This window comes from Haliaeetus albicilla, chromosome 6 (genome assembly GCF_947461875.1).
Source record: "Haliaeetus albicilla chromosome 6, bHalAlb1.1, whole genome shotgun sequence".
Taxonomy (NCBI): domain Eukaryota; kingdom Metazoa; phylum Chordata; class Aves; order Accipitriformes; family Accipitridae; genus Haliaeetus; species Haliaeetus albicilla.
The window spans coordinates 22,611,086-22,633,821 of NC_091488.1; the positions used below are offsets into that span (position 1 = coordinate 22,611,086).

General features: G+C 36.8%; 1 long non-coding RNA gene across 2 annotated transcripts; it reads right to left on the minus strand.

The window, feature by feature from the left end:
• Positions 1 to 1,717: 1,717 nt before the first annotated feature.
• On the minus strand, positions 1,718 to 22,312 carry LOC138685594 (uncharacterized). 2 transcript variants are annotated; one of them, XR_011324891.1, is made up of 4 exons: positions 21,824 to 22,312; positions 5,303 to 5,540; positions 5,103 to 5,164; positions 1,718 to 1,776 (listed from the first exon to the last, which is right to left on the minus strand). It is a non-coding gene; the product is annotated as an uncharacterized lncRNA (long non-coding RNA). The 2 variants fall into 2 exon arrangements; XR_011324890.1 differs by having other exon boundaries at positions 5,103 to 5,540.
• Positions 22,313 to 22,736: the final 424 nt, after the last annotated feature.

A 22,736-nucleotide genomic window follows, 5' to 3' on the forward strand; every position in this document is an offset into this window, starting at 1 on the left:
TGCTGTAGAAAACTGCTTTTAACTTCTGAATCTGTTTTAAATTCTGAAATTTTTAATTGGCTTTGTGCTTAATACATTAAAGTTATTATCCATAAAATCTGAGATTTCAGAAGAATCAAGAAGTTGAATTAGAATGCTTTACTTTCTTCTTTTAAGATTTATCAGGAGAGGTCTCCTACACTATTCCTTGAACATTACATACTTTCTCTTTCTCCTTATTTTCCTTATTTCTTTCCTTATTGTTTTCCTTTTTTCATTATTCCTTCCTTATTATTTTTCCTTTTTTCTTTCCTTATTTCCTTAGTTTTTTCCTTATTGTGGAAGAACTTCACAATCAAGACCAAGATTGGTGCCTCTTTCACCTTTTCTTAATAGAGCTTGCAAGGAACAGTGGAATAAGTAAAGGAGAAAATAACAAAAGAAAGCTAGAGGAAATTCTTCCCATCTAGAATACGACAAAAAGAGACATATCATGGCTCAGAAGAAACTCAGTCAGTTTTTTTCTGAAAGAAGATGTCTAAGACTTACTATAGAACTAAGATGAACTGAGATCATACCCCTTCCTTGCATTATGATCAATAATCCTTTGAAAAATTAATTTGATGGATTCCTTGCCTTTAAAAGACTACCTTTCAAACCTGTCACACAGTAACAGAACATCTTCACAGAATCACCACACTTCTCCTTAGTGATACCTGAAGAGGTCCCAGTTTCTGCCTTTTCAGTTAAGCAGCTATCACAAACAGGTACAATTTTCTTCTGTATTTGACCACACGTAAATCTTACCTTTGGGATTTCTGTCTCAGCTTATTGTACACTATTGTACTTTTTCCAGGCTTGCTCCCAGTAATTGTCTTTTTCCCTGGTCACTACAGCAAAACACATTTTTTTCAGTTCCTAGTCTGAAATCCGCACTTTTCTTTCCTTCAGTCCCATGTCCACATCTGATTGTGTTGATGCCAGGCAGCATAAAGACCACACTTAGCTGGTTGCATGCATATCCATCCCTTCAGATTTGGAGCAGGGCTGGCAGTTTAAGAAGGATCACAGCCTCTCTCATGAAGTGAGAGAATATGTATTAACAAGGTAGAGCTTGCTCAATCTCAAAATGTAGAAATGAATTTAAATTAAATTCTGAAAGAATAAAAGCATAGACAATCTGAGCTGGATAGAATGTGATCCTTACATAAATACCTCAAATTTCGAAAATTTTCAGCTCTGCTTAATCTTGAGTAAGATCTAAAGTCTATCAAGATAGCTCTTGTTAAATATTCATCGGTATTAATTCTGTTAAACTGTGAACGACTGTTAACTTTTCCTCGACAGGACGTGACACAAGAGCACAAAACTTATTTGTGGCCTTCGTGTATAGAAGAGTTTAGCCTGGCTCTTCAGAAAGTGAATGAAAGCAGGGATCCAATCCATCAGTCACATGAATATTCCACAAGACTTTTGCAACCTTTAACAGATGTGTCATTGAGAACTTGCGCACAATGATAGGGTATAGCTATAAAAAGAAACAACAATAGAAAACTGTATTGAATGTAGTGTTAAAATAATTTACATCCCAAGTAAGAACTGTCTTCATGATAACCAAGAAATTTGAATGTATCTTGAACTTATTCTACCTCTACTTCTATAGATTCCTGGGAATCAGTTTACTTAGCAGAGGGGGATTAAAAGTAGCCACAGTATATACCTTTTACTGTCCATATGTAAATCATTCTAGACTTAGTGGAGGTTCATCAAGAATACATAGTGTCTTATTCCAGAAAGCTTGGAGTGAAACATAAGTGTATTAGTAAAATGTACAGATAGTAAAATGAGCCAATTATTAATTACAAATTTCATCTTAAGTGGAATTAATTATTAACAGTCAGAACTAAACCCACCCTAACATTCACATATTAAAAAAAGTTCAAAAATAATAATAAGGATTAATATAAACTTTGAGATAATGAAGAAAATAAAAATTAATTGAACTTGTGAGACAACAGTTGTATTCACAAATTGTGAACCATGGTCAATCCATGAAAGATTAGATCTGCAGCTGGACACAAAATAATAATAAGGACCAAACTTTCTGTCTTTCTCAGTTTCATGTGACTATGTTAGTTGTTGAGAAAGGCTAAGGCTTGTGAATTGGTCTAGAAGTTGGTTAGTGATGACTTAGGGAGAAGACCCAAAATTCAAAATGCCTTTCACTGTCTGGTTGAAAACATATCACTGACTCCGTTTTCTAGAAGTACTGAAAGTTTGCATTTCCCATTAAATTCAGAGCTATGTGAAGACATAGACCAGCTGACTGCAGACACAGTCATTTTTCCTTCTTAATAGGTCACTTAGATCCAGCCTTTTAGGGTTGAAATGAACTCTAAATAATGTAAAGTTTTATATTCACTTAGCCTACTTAGATTTAAGTATTAAGACTTCTCCCAAGATTAGTGTCTCTTAATCCTTTCCTACTCCTTTCCTCTGACATACTATAAACTTCTCCCAGCATGTGATGTCCCTTAAAATATGTCCTAGAATTTTCTTATCTAAAGTGACTGGAGACATAGGTTGTTTTTTTTCTTAGCGGGTCATGATAAACAAATACATAGTTCTTCTTATCTCAGAAAACATTGTTTCATTTCTTAAACATCTCAAAGATCTCTACATCAACCACCCCTCCCCCCAAATAAAACCAAAACCAACCCCAAATGTCTGACAAAATATACTAAAGCCTGTGTTCAAAAAAAGGCCATCAATGTGATTCTATTTTTTTTGGCATCCTTTCCTGAGTATTGTACCTTCTGCAGTAATTTCTCTCTTTATGCCAGTTTCAAGGCTTTGTACGTTCTCTTTGCTTTCTTCCAGTAATAGCTGAACATTTTGATCTGTGTTAAAATGCATTCTATAAACTTAGGCATGTGATGTTCTTTTATTTGTTACAGTGGAGTATGTTTTAAGACTGCTCTGGTTTGAATTTTTGAGAATTTACAATTCTCACTGGGATATGAAATCATTTTTTTAAAAAAGCACCTTAAATCAGAAAAAAGAACATGTACTGGTCCTATGTCACCCAGTAAGATTTCAGTGAATGTGGTGTACATGGATCAAATAAAGTAGATATTCTTTCTCCATGCTAGTACTTGAGAGATTGTCAGAGAAAAACAACTTTTGTCAAATTTACAGTGCTTAAATGTATTCACACATGCAAAAACACCCAAAATTCAGGGAAACCTGAGTATAGAATATTAATAAAAAGAGAGGTGTAAATCTCATAGCAGGTCTTGAAGTTCATCATATATTTGTCTATTTATTTACAGTTTAACAAACTACTAAATTAAAAACTCTCACTGCAGTCTCTTGGGTATATATTAAAAAGTTGTTTTATCTTCACAGTTAAATGCTCTGTAAATGGCACAGGTGTCTTGCAGCTAAGCACCAAACTAAGCAGGGGTGGTGGTGGTAGTGGTGGAAGGGATAAAAGCAAAAAACCTCAAACTCTCAACCCATTATTGAAATCTAGATGCATCTGAGTCCAGTATTTACAAAGAATCTTTGACTGCTCCAATAGAAATGTTCCTAACTGAAGGCTGCAAGGGGCAGTTGTCTTTTTCATATCATTGTAACCAGTATTACAAGAAAAAGAAAAAAAGGTAGATATAGTAAGATATATACAGAAATCACAACTTGGAAATAAATTTTCTGCATCTTGCCACAGAGTGCTTAGAAATTTCACTTGAACCCCAAATTCTCTTCCCTTTGCGGTAGAAATGGAATTTCTTCTATTTCATCCTGTTCCTGCATATTCTATGAAAAAGTCGCATGTGATGACATTATTTGAAAGCTATGACACAAAAATCACCTTATAAACCTCATTTTTGGCAATATTTATCTGTAACTCTCTGTCTGGCAATTTATCCTTAAGCTAACATATTATTTATATAGCACCAATAGCCTGCAGGATTTATTACAGGCTTGCAGGAAGACATATGGGTAGATTCTTTTCTCATTTATACTAGCATAAATCAGAACTAATACTACTGAAGTCACTGGAGTTCCACTTGTTTAAAGGTGGACTAAAAATGCTCAGAATCAACCCCAAACTAGTAAGTTTTCTACCTTAATGTCATGCAGATTTTAATTCCATTGTCAAAACTCATCCTTTTGTCCAGCCTCAGTAGAGTTATTTAAACCTTTTAAACAGCAGCAAGGCTTTGTGCCACTTCGCTGCCATCTTTGACTCAGCCATTACCTGAATTTCTCCCTTGAAGCCATACTTACGTCATTGGAGTAGTGCCAAACAGTATTCATTGTGTCATTCTTTTTTTAATTTAGGGACAATTTTTTAAAACCTTGAAATATTTATGGCACTTGCACATTACTTAGTACAGCAGTTTGGTTGTAGTCGCATCTGTTCAGAACTTTAGATGCTGAAGGACATTTTGGAAACTGAAAAGCTGCCATCATGAGAACATTGGTAGCTTGTAGTAGGTTAAAAATGTACCATTATGCCATAGTCGTTCATTAACACCTTTGATTCACAGCAATAGGGAACATGGGCCTTTTCAAGAGCTTCAGTTCAGAAATGGTTAATATAAAATTATTATTATTTGTCAAACTTTTTAAAAATTAAAATTACATATAAGCTCAGCATATCAACCCTTTTTTTGAAACTATGATGTCTCTGTCCTAGAAAGCATTTTTTGTGCCTCTGTGTTATTTGGGAACTAATTATAGTTTCTTGGTCAACAGGGAGGCTTGAAGCATTGGCTTGTACTAAACAGAATGTGAACAGGTGCTCTTCACACCTCCCCACTTCAATCTAAAGGGGCAATTAATTTCTCATCTACTTTTCCCTGTTCTGTCACTTTTTCTTCCAAATCAACCAATTCATAAAATGGGTCTAGTGAAGGAAACCTAACACAAAGGGTCTATGCCTATTTCACTGGCTACTAATACTCCAAAGTGACAGAATCTGGCCTCAGAGGTTTGTAGCATTTTGAGGTGACACATTTCTTATAGTTACCAAAAAGTGTAAACTATTTTTTTCAGAAATTCTTTGCTAAGGAAGGGGGGGGGGGAAGTAATTTCCCTTTTTAGTTCATTCCTACCTCAAAAAAGAGGTAAAATCCAGACAAATCCTGAGCTGTTTTAACTGCTGTTCTTGTGCTTTCTGAAAGGAGGAAAATAAAGGATAATGTTAATACCAGTAAGTATTTCAAGAAGACCTCATTCAGGTTTTTTGAGTTATCATTTTGTATGCATCTATGAATTAAGTATATTGATATTCATTATATTGATAAATGCATACATGTAAAGATGGAACAGACTCTTCATCTTAACAGCTAGCTTGTTTCTTTTGGATATGCTCACTGAACAGCTGTGGTGAGTGCTGAATGAGTGGATATAAGTGGAGACTGAAAAGAGTGGGCAAGAAAAGGCCACTTATTTTCTTGGAGCCCCAGTGACCCCAGTGGAGATTTGATCTGCTTCTGTAGTGAATCTTTACACAGGGAATAGCAAGTTCCTAGTTTTGGTGACAGCAAGAACTGAAATAAAACAGAATTAATTTTATAATTACAAGACTGAAAATCCTACATAAGCTTAAGTAACTTATGGAACAGGACATAGAAATGAGAAATATATTTAAAACAAATTAATCTGTTTAGAGGTTGGTTGTCTTATCTACTACATTTTGCACACCTCCATGTCTAGTATTTATGCAAATTCTTTCAAGAATCAATTTGCATAATTGAGTGGTTTGCATATGATCACCTTAAGCAGAAGGATGGTTTTCATGCTGGAGAATGTGTCAGCCTGTTTGACAGCTTGGGTGAATGAAGCCTACAGGCTAGCAACATGGTAAACTTGTGTTCATTGTGCCTTCTACCATTTCTCATTATATTTCTAATAGTGAAAACTGGGATAGCAAGGAGCTGTGGTCTTGAAAACACAGGGAATCTGAAAATCTATTTTAATTTCTGTTCCCTCTCTGCATTAATTGTAGGCACTGCTTTTTCACACTCCTTAAATGTTCTCTCTTCCTCATACTTGTACTTATCAACAGTTGTCACCCTGTTCTTCACAACTTGGTTATCATGCACAATACTAGTTAGTCAGCTGAGTGACAATCATGCTAACAAACATGATGGCATGTATTGCTAAGTATCTGAAGTATGTAGAGCAGCACTTCTTCAAACTCTAAGCAAAATTCACCCCTCACAGGGGGTTCAGGAAATGGGTTTGCATAAATTTTGGCTCTCATATTTAAAAGGTACTTGCAGTGAACCCAGAATCCTGGTTTAGCCCCAGCCAGCAACTAAGCACCATGCAGCCGCTCACTCACTCCCCCCCCCACCCAGTGGGATGGGGGAGAAAATCAGGAAAAGAAGCAAAACTCGTGGGTTGAGATAAGAACGGTTTAATAGAACAGAAAAGAAGAAACTAATAATGATAATGATAACACTAATAAAATGACAATAACAATAATAATAAAAGGATTAGAATATACAAGTGATGCGCAGTGCTATTGCTCACCACCTGCAAATCAACACCCAGTTAGTCACCAAGCGGCGATCCCCCGCCCCCACTCCCCCCAGTTTATACACTAGATGTGGTGTCACGTGGTATGGAATACCCCATTGGCCAGTTTGGGTCAGCTGCCCTGGCTCTGTCCTGTGACAACTTTTTGTGCCCCTCCAGCTTTCTTGCTGGCTGGGCATGAGAAGCTGAAAAATCTTTGACTTTAGACTAAACACTACTGAGCAACAAGTGAAAACATCAGTGTTATCAACATTCTTCTCATACTGAACTCAAAACATAGCACTGTACCAGCTACTAGGAAGACAGTTAACTCTATCCCAGCTGAAACCAGGACACCTAGATATTGTGTTGGCCTTCAGCACAGGTATGAAGTCTTACCTTATGTCCTGGTTTCAGCTGGGATAGAGTTAACTGTCTTCCTAGTAGCTGGTACAGTGCTATGTTTTGAGTTCAGTATGTGAAGAATGTTGATAACACTGATGTTTTCACTTGTTGCTCAGTAGTGTTTAGACTAGAGTCAAGGATTTTTCAGCTTCTCATGCCCAGCCAGGGCACCTGACCCAAACTGGCCAACAGTGTATTCCATACCATGCGATGTCCCATCTAGTTTAGGAACTGAGAAGGGCGGGGCAGGGATTCGCTGCTCGGGGACTGGCTGGGTGTTGGTCGGCGGGTGGTGAGCAATTGCCCTGCACATCATTTGTACATTTCAATCCTTTTATTACTACTGTTGTCATTTTATTAGTGTTATCATTATCATTATTAGTTTCTTCTTTTCTGTTCTATTAAACCGTTCTTATCTCAACCCAGGAGTTTTACTTCTTTTCCTGATTTTCTCCCCCATCCCACTGGGTGGCGGGGGGAGTGAGTGAGCGGCTGTGTGGTGCTTAGTTGCTGGCTGGGGTTAAACCATGACACCTTAGTATTACATTAGAATTTCATGCCCTTCATGAAAATGAAATAAGCATTATCCCTCATGTAAAAGCGGGCATGAGCTCCTAACCACTCCTTGAATTCTCATTTTCAGATACCAGCATTTGTGCTATAACCCATTAGCTTTTCACTATGTTTAGAATAAAACTTGAGATTGCAGCACCCTTGCAAGTATGGAGGGATGCAGACTCTTCATGGAGACTTTCCTTTTTGCCACCTATAAAAAAGCCTAGGGATGGGAAAAAAAAAATAAATCCCAAGATTAGTTATTATTCTACTTATCCAACAGAAATCCTTGGGAGGACCCTGCATAAAAGTGTGTGTAGATGCAGTGGACAAAATCTATACTAACTTGAGGATTCATTTTACTGAATTACATTGGGATGCTTTCACTGGTATTGTCAATAAAATTGACTGAGAACAAAACATCAAAACCACTAACATGGCAGGAGGTTCAAACACAAATTATTGGATGCATTTCAGTGTTACTTGTACAGCTGGATCAGTAGCATTCTGTAGCTGTTTGGATTTTGGCCAGAAATTAGTAAACTTCTGAACCTTGAAAATTTCATGAATAACAGAAAAGGAAGTTGCTAGTCTTCATTATTAATTTTTGCAAGATTCCAGCTGTGCCATTAGTGAAAATTATCACAAAACTAAGAACTGTGATGGAAGTATTCGTACACTTAATCATTTAAATCTCAGTGATGCTGAATGAAAATCTAAACATCAGTGTTTACCTTTAGATCCTTCAACCTTATTGTTTCCTTTTACAATCATACATACCAAATCTAGGAAGTCCCTGATGCTTTTTTCAAAAGTCTATGTCCCCAGAAGTATTTATACTTTGGCTTTTCTGGACACTTTCCTGGGAAATCATATTGAAGGTTGGCAAATGTATATATCTATATTAAGAAAAAAGAAAAAAAAAATTATCTCTACTTCTAATGATTGTAAAACATATGCCTAGAAAATGTGTTTTGCTGAGCCTTTTCTATTTTTAATAGTATCTCAGAATTAACACACTGAGCGAAATAACTTGCTGTCTGAATACAGTGTTCAGAGTACTTTAATTTTTTACACTGTAAATCTTGCTATTTTTTAAAAATTCTGTAGAAATGCATTGATCTTGTTCTGTTGATGTATCATTTCCTTAAAAAGTAACACAGCAGCAAGAAACACATTAAAAACCCACCATTTTTGTTCTGTGTCAATAAAGAAACTTTCGGAACCAATGATAGCTTTGGACAGAAATATATGAATCGCATAATTCTTTTGTTTTATTTAATTCCAACTAATACCATTTCAGCCACTGGAGCAGGTACTCAGCTTTAAACACATATCTTTCTCTGCCAACAATCAAAGACAGGATACTAGTTAAGTTGTGTTCCCCATCTGTATGGAATCAATAAAACAATTCATATACCATAGGAAGTTCTGCAACACAATACTCATTGTCTGTCTCTGAGAACAAAGTTATCCCATATGTGACAGCTCTTGCCCATATTAGAAAACCCCTCCCTGACAAATGAATTATTAGCTGCTGTCAACAAACTGGTACATTCCTCAACAGCAGCAAGGCCAGGGTGAGGATGGACTGCAAGATGTCTGTCCTTAGAAATGTTGACTTAGGCTGCTGTGCAAAGCAAAGGACAGAGGACAGGCAAGAATATGCAATGAAAAAACATCACAGTGCATGCCTACAGTTACTCTTAAGAACTTAAACCAGCTGTATGCAAGTAAATTACAACTTACTTTTCCCCCAAAAAAGACCTTCCAAATTTTTCCAAGATTTAATGTTGACAATTGTTGATAATAATGATGATATATAGAATACCTTTGCCTAAGAATGCCCAACTTTTTTCTGAGACTGGGCAAACAACTTCAAACAGCTTTCTTCCAAGGAGGTATGGCCTTTGTGTTAACTTGGATGAGATCAAGGATAGAGTCCAAATTGAAACTACTAAGAATAAACAGTTATCTTGGAAGTTCAAGATGCATTTGGATGAGGTTAAAAAAGAATGTTATCTGGGAGATAGCTAATTAAGGTGTGGAATAAGTAATTAAATGTTTCTTCTGGCCTGATCCAGAGTAAAATGTTTTCTACAGGAAAATCATAGTTAATTTAGGTGAAACAGAGGTCGCCTGTTTTAAATACTTAAATTAGTGAATTTTGGATGTATTCCTCTTTTACCCACCCTTTAAATTTCTAATATTATATCTACATAAAGACATATGGCTGTCTTCATACTCTAATAATTTCAAAGTAAAATGGAAGTGCTACAGAAACTTAGAATTCAAGTCCTTAAATAATTTGGTATGAGATAGACATGATGAGACGACTCAGATAACATTATCTGTTGAAAGATTCTGAAACTGAATAATTACATTAAAAATATTAGCCTTGCAACCAGTTCTGTAAAACAGACTTGAAGGCATGCATTTAAGTAACTAAGATGGGAACAGACCTCAATGCAGCCAGTCTTCTCAGCATCTAGCTAAGAAAATGGGCTTGACTCAGGACTGCTTTCATAAACTACTGTGGGACGCTGGTGTGCACTGATAGCATGCCTTCTGTAGGTTGCCTCAGCCAGGCAAGAAGGCTGTCATGGAGAACCAGGGGTACTGAGAGGTGGAGGTGCACTGCCCTGCTAGAAGGCTTACCACCTCATGTTGGGAGGTAGTATTACACATGAAATGGTGAACCTCGCTCCCAGTGAGCATGTAGAGTGTGCCAAGAGTTAAGTGAGATATAAGGATGAGATTCAGGCTTCTTCTAGACTTTTAATTGTTGTTTAACTTGCTCTTTGGGCCTGTGTGCACACCCACTGCTCTTAAGCCATAGTTAACTCCCTGAGTGAACAAGCAACTCCCCAGCTACTTGTCTGCACAGGCAACATAATGGCCTGGTTTGAAAGAGAGACAGACTTGAAACTGCATGACCACTTGAGCTCCCAGCACCTTAAACATGCTGGACAGCATCATTGGTGGAGTGACCTGGAGAGTCCTAGACAGTTTCTACTGCAGAAATGATCAAATTGTACATAGATAAGACATTTATGTCAGGTGCTCAGGCTCCGGCAGAGTGGGCTGTGGGGTGGCCTCTGTGAGGAGAGGCCGGGGCTGCCCCAAGCCAGACACAGCCGGTTCCAGCCGGCTCCGACTGACCCCCCGCAGGGCACAGCTGAGCCCCGCAGCCACCATGGTGGCACCTCGGTGAAAGCCTGTGTAAGAAAGGCAAAAATGCTGCCTGGCTGTGAGGGGAAAAGCGTGAGAAACAGCCCTGTGAGCCCCATAAGGGAGAGGTGGAGGAGGGGGAGGAGGTGCTCCAGGCATCCCAGCAGGGATTCACTGCAGACCCTGGAGACAGCACAGTGCAGCAGATATCCATAGTGCAGCCTGTGCATGACCCCATGCCAAAGCAGGTGGACGTGCCCTGAAGGAAGCTGCAGCCTGTGGAGAGCCCAAGCTGGGGCAGGTTTATCCTGAAGGACTGCAGCCTGTAGGAAGGACCCACGCTGGAGCAGGGGAAAAGTGTGAGGAGGAAGGAGCGGCAGAGAGGAACTGTTATGGACTGACTGTAACCCCAATTCCCCATCTCCCTGCACCACTTGGAGGGCAGAGGCGAGGTAAAGAAGTGAAGTTGAGCCTGGGACAAGAGAGGAAAGGGGAAGGTGTCATTTTAATTTTTGTCTTTGTTTCTCACCAACCAACACTAGTCTAATTGGCAATAAATTAAATGAATTTTTTTTTAAGTCAGGTCTGTTCGCCCATGACAGTAACTGGGAAGTGATCTCCCTGTCCTTATCTCAACCCATGAGCTTTTTCATCTTGTTTTCTCCCCGCCATCTGTGGCAGGTACATCCGCCCTGATAAAGACAGAAACTTCTTGACTGCTGGAAGGAAAGGGTTAAACTAGAAGCCACAGTTTGGGGTCAAGCCACCCAGCTTTCATGGCGACTGGACTCATGTACACAGAGTGCCCCAAGTCATGTACCCCAATAACGAAGCTCATCCAATGAAACACCTCTGTTAGAGGTTTCTAGACCCCTGACCATACATTACCACAAGCCCCGATCTGACCTAGGGTATAGATGGAGCCTGCTGGAAGACCCCTTAAGCCAGTCTTCCTCCAAGCAGTGGGTCTGCAGTCAGGGACTGTCCCCTTAGATTGGGACGCTGTCTAAGGAAATTTCCCAGGACTGAGTGCCTCGCCTTATTGGTAGGTGATGTGCGCATTTTGAATCACCATTCTAAGCTTAGATTTAGTTACAGTTCATGTAGTGATAGTTCCCAACTGACATCCTGAACCTGTAATGAGTTGTGTTTGTCACAGTGTTTGCAGTCTAATATTCCTGTTCAATCTGGCTGTTACATCTCAATACAACATTAACATTCGTGTTCAATTTGACCTTTACATTTTGATATTATTAGAGGAAAATTGACTTTTGAAACATATCTCTGTTGGTCTAGTGTTTCTGCGACACTGTTTTGTTGAGGACAGGGAGTGAGAGAGCGGCTGGGCGGGCATGTGCCAGACAGGCAAGGTTAACCACAATGAACAGTAGAAATGATTCATGTAGATGCAGAGATGGTTACAGAGAATAGTCTTATGTACACAGTTGAGATGTTTTATATGTAAGAAAATTAATAGAGATGGATAGTGCATGTTCTGGGGTGTCTTATAGGACCATGGTCAGCCAGAGAATAAGAAATGAGGAAAACAGCAGTTTGGAGAGTCTTATGCAATCGAGTTAAAGATGCTGCTGTCAGCAATGGAGACACCTGTCTCCACTGAACAGTGAGTGACCATCCTGTTCAGAAGATTAGACTCCCCAATGTAAGCATTATCCTATGCCAAGATCTCAATAAATTGGTTTCTCTTTTTAACCAACACTCTGTCCCTGAGGGTCTCTGCAGCAAGTGTTATCTACAGCAATAAGGAACCTACAGAAGCCTAAATGCTTTTCCTAATCATCATCTGAGGTTAAAATAATCAGTTCTGTCAATGTTTAGAGAAGGAATGTACAGAACTGAAATAGCATACCCTGGCTGATCCTCTGCAGAGCACTGAACTTCAGATTTATTTATTAGGGTGGCTCTGTATTTTTTGGGTTGTATTACTGATTTTCTTTCATCTTTCCAATGTGTATAAAATGAAGGAGTTCACTGACTTATTTTACATTTTTTCAGTTATAATTACTCACTGGTAAATTTGTTAAAAACAACAAAACACTCTCCCACACCACTACCAGCAAGGACTACTTTAGCATTGAGCAAATATTTTTAGTATGTTCTGGAAAGCCCACAGGGTGTTTCATTGTTTACTTTACCTATCTTTTCATTCTCAGATTTTTGATTTTTTTTTTTTTTTTTTTTTTTTTTTTAATTTGAGAAAACATAATGCAAGGTGTAGAGGTGTAAATTAAACCTCTCCAGGGGCCTGGTCAGAACCTCTGTGTACTACCAGGTACTGGGCGCTGCATGATGTGGGGGAAAGTCATTTCATTTCCCTTGGTTTTTTGCTCCCATGCCCTGCCCTGCTTATAATCTCTCACCTATTAAAACTGTAGGCTAAGACAGAACTATCCCTCACTAGGTACATTCTAAATGCTTGACAGACTGAAGCTGTAATTTAAGACAGAACCTAAAACCTTAACTGTAATAAATATTTATCTCAAATTTTAGTGATTCATGTCCTACATAATCCCTGATGTGTAATGTATTAATATCTGTTTTGGATATTGATGGCAAAATATTTTTGCATTTCTCTTGAGATTTACTTAAAAAATAGATCAATAGTTTCTTAGAATATTGCTTCTTAATGTTTGGAATTAAGAACACAGATATAAAAGTCAGTCTTTGAAAGCAAAGAGTTTAATATTCATTGTTTCATATGAAATTCCAAAGAAAGACTCTTCCTTTTAATTTTATATTCTGAAGTATTCTTCTGGTATTAGCAGCAGTTTAATAAAAAGCAAGATCCAATTTGAAGAAGTACAAAGGTTTTGAGTATTTTTGATGAAAAACAGGGGTAGTAGAGGATATGGAGAAATAATTATATGGTGAGATAATATAAAGACTGCAGGTTTGTATGTCTTCATATAACTCTACTGAGTAGCAGATCTGATGTTCGTTAATTAAAGACTTTTCTATTTCCACTAGATGGCTGCTTCTGAAAGACTAGCTTCTTAGCATAAAATTAATTAACCTTCAGAAGACAGTCTGAGGTACTTCAATGACCCCACTCCTGCCAAAAAAATAAATCACATTTCAGGATCTTTCACAAATCTTTTAAAGGCCTTCTACGATATGTGTGGTGAAAGAGCATAAAATATTAGGTACCCTTTTATTTTATGTTATGTGCTAGAAGAACACAGAAGGCAATTATTTCTGCACCATATATCAGAACAGTGTCTCTTCTCACATTTTAAGAGGTATGGGGACATTATGAGGAAAGATGTAGACGATCTCATACCAGTTTCACTCTCCTTGCTTCTCAGTGTATACATCTAATGTTCAACTGTCTGATCTCCCTCTCTTTCCCACCAAAAAAAAGTATTATGTAGGTACCAAATATCAGAAGCTATTGGAGCAGGCCTGGTTTTAATTCATATACGAAAGTCATCATAACTTTGGTCCAGATTTCAAGTCATTTGAAAATACCTTATTTGTATCCTCCTTTTGCAAGCAAGGAAAGTGCAGGATGCATCCTAATCAGGTACCAAAACTGAAAGAAGGGCAAAGGTTTAATTTCTAAATCCTCCTGCCTTTTGGTCAAGAACTTTATAGAAGGTTAAAGAAAAACACAAACATCACCAATAAACTTATTGAAATGTCATTTTAGAATCTGTTCTGATTTAGACAGCCTTTGCAAATTAATTTAGGAATGAAGCATCTTCTCAAACAATAGAACTTATCATGGCTAATGATATGAAGTCACTCATTGGTCTGACTTGCATGCATCACATTTTTATCATATACTTTGGAGTACTACAGGGGCCTTAAGTGTGGATAAGTGCTCATTGAAGCCACACAGACACAATACTGAACTGAGAATCAAAGTATGATCTTCCTTGTAACCTCTGTGCTTAATTTCCTCTATGACTTTGGATAAGTGACTTTATTTTCCCCATCTGTAAGCTGAGAATAACAGTGTTGCTTCTCCTAAAACAAGTCTTAAGATCAGATTTAAATGTAGGATTTATGATTGTACTAGGTGTGCTATATATGGAAAACCATATGCTTACATGAAGGAAAAGGCATTTCCATATGTATTGCACCTAACATTGTCATACTCCAGTTCTACATCTGTTGCTGCCAGACATTTGCCAGCTTTCTAAGACATTGCTACTTAAGCTCAGATGCAAGAGAAATGGAAAGCGGAGAATGATGGGATTTGATCAAGTCTTGTGTGCCAAAGCTAGTCCTTTTTTGTCTAGTGCCAAGTCTAATAAACCACTTAGCAGTAGCTGCCTCCTGTAATTTTCAAAAATTACTGGACTATTTTAGCATTCCTTGTTATGAGAGAAAGACCCATGTGCTTTTTCTATCCTTATTACATTTTCTTTCTAATGGAAACTTCTAATTTTTTTTGATAAAGCTAACCAATTTAACTATAATGAATTTCATAATCAAGATGCCTGTATAACCCTTTCCTTCCTAAATCAATGTAATTTCTTCTCACCCCAAACAGGGAATTCTGCATCTGTTTTTCAAGGATCCAGGGCCCAGCACTGATACCGTTGCTCAGAAATTGGAGGAATATGCTACATTTTAAGAAAGAGCAGTGAGAAAGTGTGGGTAGCAGAGCCATGCAAGATAAGAAGTGTAGACAGAAGTAGGACTGTGGAGATAGAGATTATTAATACCCCAAAAATTCAAAGTAGAAAAACAATGAAATGGATAGGTTTAAAACCCTAAAGGGAAAAATGCAGAAAAGTATCAGTGTCAGAGGATTTGGAAGACAGCAATCTGCCAACACTGAGGACTCCTTCCTGCTTGTTTGATGCCTGCCTGGCCAGCAAAGGCTCTTTAGATGTCTTACTGGGGTGTTGAGCACACTGCTGCTTAGCCTAGCAGTTTCTTAAATCCTTGATCTTGTGTGTTTATTAGCCAATACATAATTGCCTTATACCTTTATTTTTGTGTGTGTGTGTGCACGTGTATGTGTGTATATGTATGTGTATATGCACATAGATAAACATGTATGTTTGTACGTATCTATCAATATTCTACTTGCAAAGACTCTTCCTGCTCAGCTAAAAGATTACTGTTTACAGTGACCCCAAAAGAGAGAGTAATACCAGTAAACATTAAAAATATTTTAAAAAGAAAATGTAAATCTAAGAGGTCACACAGTCTCTCAATATTACAAAGACAGACTTTTAAAACCATTAATATAAAATCACATCTATACAATTAGGTAAATGTTATGCTCTTCACCTCCCCTGGAGAGAGTTATTGAAACTCTGGGGCAGTTTAAAATAAACATAATTAACAGTTCTCCATCTATTCTCAGTCATTCTGACACTCCAGAATTTCAATATGAAAGGCTGACTTTGGGGAAGGATAATACTGGGCATTCTAAGTCACCAGTTAGGATGCAAACCTGAATGCTACCTATTGCTAAAATATAGTCTATCTGCATACAAAAAAAGAGAGTCAAACAAACAAGAATGCTGCTTCTAGAATCTAAAGTAACTGATACATAAACTTGGCTTTAAGCCAAGAAAAGAAACTTTTTTGGAAAAAAAAAAAATGACATGAGAAAGCTGTCTCATTTCAAATGATGTTTGTAGTGAAATAAATGTCAAGTCCTTCATACTATCTGGTCAATCCATATATTTCTCCATCCCAAACTAAAAATAATTTATTTCATAGATCTTGTTTTATTATATGAATCACAGAATTTAAGAAACCCAAACAAACCACAACATAGTTGGAGACTCAGAGAGTGATTTAGCTGTATTTTGAGACTCTCATACTAAAACTTCAAACAGTAGCCATCTAAAGCCAGAAGAGTTTACAGTGCTCAAACCACCTCAATTATTTTCTCTTAAAAGTTATTCAAGTCCTAAATTTATGCTTCCTTGCCTTATAACAGTAAGATATGCAGATAACAGAAGCATAAATACAGTCAGGATCTAAAAATTGAGTTTTCTTTATAGTTCTTCTTAAGATAAAAAATAATTGATGAATCTCTGTTCCATAAACAGCTTCCCAGATTCTTCTGATATCATCCCAGCTGAGTACTCTAGTCACCACTTTCTGTGTTGTAAATCATACATGGGCAGAAGTAGCTCACCTGTAGATGTAGAATCTACTGAATTTTCTGTCATTGTTCAACTAAGTAAAAACAATGTTTTCCAATGGAGTACTAACTACTTTTAAAGTAGTTGAAATCAACTCCTTCTGGAGTTTGCAAGTGAGAGGAAAACAGCCTGCCACAACTATACATTTATACAAACAAAGCTATTAATAGAATACTAGAGCTGTAAAAACAAGCACTCTGAAGTAGGAAATGTCAGAGCTAAATTTATTCTCTATGACCTTAATTCATTCTTTTTCATGGCATGTTCATAATGATATAGGGTCTAATTACATAGTTATATAATACATTTGGGTTTCCTCATGAAATCTGTACAGGTTACTTGGGAAATAATTTGCAATGATACTAAAACAGAAAAAAAAAAAAAAAAAGACTCTTGTCACAAGTTATTCAGAGAAATTGTCTCCAAAAGCCAAAACTGTGCTCCTAAACTAACTGGCTAAAGTAAGTGCAGTTAAGTATATTCATTCTGCTGGAATGATGTGATTGTGTTCTGTACAAATACAATTTTTTTTGTTACTTAAGAAAAAAAAAAGAAATTTATTTGTTACTCAGGTATTTCCAGCCATATATCATGGTCAAACATGCACTTAGATACATCTTTGCTAACCTTGAAAAGGTTAGACTGGGATTCTGTGAGTGGTTCAAAACCCAATAATGAGATTTGTGACTCCCCTAAGCATTTAAAATCCTGCTCCATGCTAGCTTCAGTTTATGTCAGCAAGTAACAGCCCTTAACTGCAAAATTCAGTATGAACTTTGCAAAGGAAAAAAAGCAACATCCTTCTTTGCAACATGTGCCATAATGAAACCAAAACATGTTTTTTTCCTCAGTAGCTGTTTGACATACTGTATATATCTAATCCCACAGTCAGAGACTCAATTATGTTCCATGCCCTGTGTGATAGCTGTTAGAGAAAAGACAACCTTTCCTGTCACAGTCAGCATACACATCATTTTTAGCAGTTTCCAAAGGGTTCCATTTGACTCTTCCTCCCTTATCTGGTCCAAAAATTAGTGATCTTGAATTCCTGAGTTTTACATTCCTCCAGGCATAACATAAATGTCCTCTTGATTTTGTAAATGCTAACAACCCTAAGGATGATTATGTCCTATCTAGTGGAGTTGTTAAGTTATTACTGAATTGATTGCTTACTGAAAAGTAAAACTATAGAGATGGTGGGTGGCTCTTAGCGTAATATTTTTTTCTCTGAATTGTTCATTTTATATTAATAAGTATAGGAACAATCATAAGTAATGCATGTAGGTACATGGGATTAGTATGTATAATCTTGACTGATGTGTTGACTGGATCTTGACTAAGACCCCCAGAAACGACCGTGCAACTGAACCCCACATCTATTTTTGACCACTATGCAGTCAGAAAAGGATTTAAAGAAGATGTTTTATAGTAGATATAGTAGCAAAAGAAAATAATTTTTGGAAGAAAGGAACTACAGAGATTGAGAAGGAAACAAGCTACACTGGATAATTATAAACTAAAACTTGATTAGCTATTCTTTACAAGGCATTCTTGTACCACTGGTTATTTGATCTGAGTGGACTTTGGAAACCCTATTCACTGCTAGCATTTATGAATATAGCCATTTGCTTTTCAGGCACAATTGATTAGGCTATGGTTTCCAAAACCCAGCAACCAAGTCCACTTAGTGTTTCCCAATAATAATTATTTTCTGAGAAATAATAATAAAAACTTCTTATCAGAAGGTAGGCAGAAGATATAATTTCTAAATTGTTCTTGTATACTTTGCAAATCACAGTCTGACCTTGGTTCTTATATTGGCATGAACCTTTATAGCTTTGTTTTAAAAATGTTTCTTCAAAACTTTTGAAAACAGCAAAATGCATGTCCTACATTCATGTGGGCACATAGTGAATGAAATGAAGGAAAAAAGAAGTATATTTAATGAACAATTAGAATCCAAAGCTAGGTTAAAAATGTATAATCTGATGGAATACTTTAAAATTTAAGTAAAGTTATCCTAGAATCAGAGTCTGCAAAGGAGTGGCGTGCAGCTTACCAATTTATACATCAATACAAGGTCTGCCTGAAACATCAGAGACCTTCTTCAAAGATCTTTTTCAGACAAAGAAAAGGGAATGTCCTTTTGCACTAGTCTAAAGGGGCTTTAAAAGTAGCAAATATTTCTTTATCATAATTGATTTCTACTTCAGTGTCCTGGTTTCAGCTGGGATAGAGTTAACTGTCTTCCTAGTAGCTGGTACAGTGCTATGTTTTGAGTTCAGTATGAGAAGAATGTTGATAACACTGATGTTTTCACTTGTTGCTCAGTAGTGTTTAGTCTAAAGTCAAAGATTTTTCAGCTTCTCATGCCCAGCCAGCAAGAAAGCTGGAGGGGCACAAGAAGTTGTCACAGGACAGAGCCAGGGCACCTGACCCAAACTGGCCAACGGGGTATTCCATACAATGTGACACCACATCTAGTGTATAAACTGGGGGGAGTGGGGGCGGGGGATCGCCGCTCGGGGACTAGCTGGGTGTTGATCGGCAGGTGGTGAGCAATTGCCCTGCGCATCATTTTTACATTCCAATCCTTTCATTATTGTTATTGTCTTTTTATTAGTGTTATCATTATCATTATTAGTTTCTTCTTTTCTGTTCTATTAAACCTTTCTTACCTCTACCCACGAGTTTTACTTTTTTTCCTGATTCTCTCCCCCATCCCACTGGGTGGGGGGGGAGTGAGTGAGTGGCTGTGTGGTGCTTAGTTGCTGGCTGGGGTTAAAGCACTACATTGAGTAATGGTTACTTTCAAGTAATGTACTCATATCATAAACTTAATCTGCTTTTCCCTCAACTTCTTGATCTTCAGAAATCTTAATTTGGCTGGTAAAACTTCAATTTATTTTCTACCAATTTCTAACTCACATTTCCTACAATAGCATTCTATTCGGCATATTAAACTTTAACAACTCTCAGTAAAGCAAAGAGAGTTTCACAAGAAAACAAATATTCTAATACATATTTGATTGACATATGCATCAAAAATTAAATTAATCCAACCTTTCAGCAGATTTTGTTTTATTTAGTCTTTTGCACCTACTTTGTCTACTTTAACACCTTGTACTATTAAATCCAGATAGCCTTGACATACATATAGATGGGGTAGTTACAATACCAGATTGCTCTTTCCTTGGTATCAGAAAACTGTCTAAAAGGTGCTGTTATCTCTGTGTGTTTTCTGAACCAGTTAAAACCTTGGTGAAATAGCACCAGACAGCTGTTTGGTCCCTTAACATTTTTATTATTGCTTGCACGTTTCCCAGTGACTCAGTTCTTTCATTACATTTGATGTCCATAAATCTGGCTATTTTTGCAGTACCAGGTCATGACTGCTTCAGTTGTTATTCAAAAAGCTGTCTTTTTTTGTGTGGACAATATAATTAGAGACTCAGAATCACTGTTGCCAACAGTTATCTATTGGAAATGTTGACTGCCACAGTGAGATAAAAGACCCATTATTCAATTTGATCGAAATGCCTTAAACAACTACATACAGTGGTGAAACTCTATGAAATATTGATCAGTTCTTTCAAGTAATTCTGAAATTACCCACTTAAAACCTTAATGACACAAACAGGTTTCCTGTCTTAATTGTCTAAAGCTGCTAAAACTTTTGGTTTTGTTAATAACTGAATGGATTCAACAATGGTTACAAATAAAATTATGTCAACATTTTTGATACCTAATTAATAAGCTATTTATTTTATTTCCAAGACTACAAAGAGACTTGAAGGAGTTTTAGGTTAATTGGATAGCCATTATTTGTTTTGAAAATATATTTTCTTTCTTCTGAATACCATGAAGATTAAATAAAATTACTGATTTGCCTTCATATAAAAAATACAGGTCTTCTTATTACTGATCACCATAATAATACTACTTAACCTTTATAATACACATTTCATGTTCAAAACATAGTACAGAGGTTAAGTAATTAATCCTTTCCAGGGTGTTTTTGAACAAAGTGAAAAAACATTGTCATCTTTATTTCATGTTGATGATGCAGAGGTGAAGAAGTGGAATGGTTTGCTGAAGGTAATACAAAGCGGAAGGGATGGCTCCAAAATTATGAACTGAGAACCCTTTTATTCCATGATTATGCTTTCTTCCCATGATAAACTAGTATTTACATCTTCTGAAACAATGTCTCTCTCCTCCCCTCCACTTTTAATGGATCATCCCTTAAAAAAAATGTTTCCATCTATAGCAACATCTTCTTGAAAACTGCAATGATTTTGCTCAAGGTTATATTTCACTGTCATAAACCATACTTTTTTTTTTATTTCCGCCCTTTAACATTTTCTGCATCTTCACCTGTAATGCCAGGTGTAAAGCCCAACGTGCCACAGGAACAATGGAAACCATTTCACCTACTGCCTTTAAAAAGAATATTGTGTGCTTAGCTATGTACCACATAGTTCTGTATTCATGCACCTAAGCACACAGTATTGACATTCACTGTCATTTGGGAGTACATGACACCATTTTGGGACTGTTTGTACACTCCAGAGCAGTTAAACTGGATTTTAGGAGACTGTAAACTTTGCATGTTTTTCACCCTTATACCTTATACCATAGGATCACAAAGATTGAGAATCAGCTCATCACTGATGTTCACTGGGCGCCTAACATCATCTTTCCTCCTCTGCAGCCCTTGGTGCCCACCTGGAACTAGTACAAGCCTATTTTATTAAAATTTTTATATCTCATTTATCACCTTAGCTTCTCACAGTCTTATATTCTTGGCTTGCTGTAAACTGTACTCTCTTAGTTATGGGAATGACTAAAAGGTAGAAGAAGCTGGTGAGACAAATGCTGCCTGACTTGTTTACTATTTGTTGTTTTGTCATACTTATAAGACAAATACTGTCAAACCCTCCACTGCATGGAAAGGACCCTTATTCACTAACTAATACTAAAATAGATTAAATACCTCAGCCTTTGTACTGAGTAGCACCATAACTTTGGGATACTCACACACTACAAGTCAGTCAGCATGCAACTACATGAGAGACATTCATTCTGGTTTAAGTGGAAATTTGATAAAGGATGATATTAGAAAGGAAAAAAAAAGAGAAAATAATAAAAAAAGAGCTTTTAACCTAGATTATTATCTAGTTTGTAATTACAAAAAATCAGAAATTACAAGCAATGGAAGAATTTTGCACCAGTGTCTATGTGGTGTCAAAATAAGAGGCTGCCATACATATCAGAGGGAAGTTTGTTCCCTTGGCTTCTATGTGCTATGGCCGAAAAGAAGGTAACATCCACTTCACAAGAATATTAATTGTCCTCAGGTAGATATGGGAGTTGTATATGCCAACAATAAGAATATCAGCTTATAATACTTAATATCTTGAAATGCTTTGCAAGGTTTATAAAAATTCATGATTCATGATTTAAATCTCTAAAGATGCAGGATTAAGATGGGACATTTATGTAGGATAAATTATCTCACATCCACTTGCTGCATGATTCTTTCCTTCTATGTAAAATATTTAGTTACTATTGGTTACAGTTAGAGATAGGATATATAATTCAGAAGATAAACTTTTATTCAGTATAGTAAATGCTGTTTTTATAATGACTAGCACAGCACTTTGAGTTCCTGAAATGAAAGGTGTTAAATACATGAACATTATTTTTTTGTTGGGAAGGACTTTCATCACACAGAAAATTTCAAGTAAGTTTAATTCTATTAATTGCAGTGTAACTTCTCTTGAGAATGATGTCATAAAGTATTTTAAGACTGTTACTGTAGTCTGATCATGTATCTTCTATGGTGCCGTGGTATTCATGCAATATCTGTACCAATGAGGTGGGAAATTATCTTTTCACCTACATTCATACAAACCTGCTATCTGGTAAGTTAAAAGAAAGCACTGAAGAATA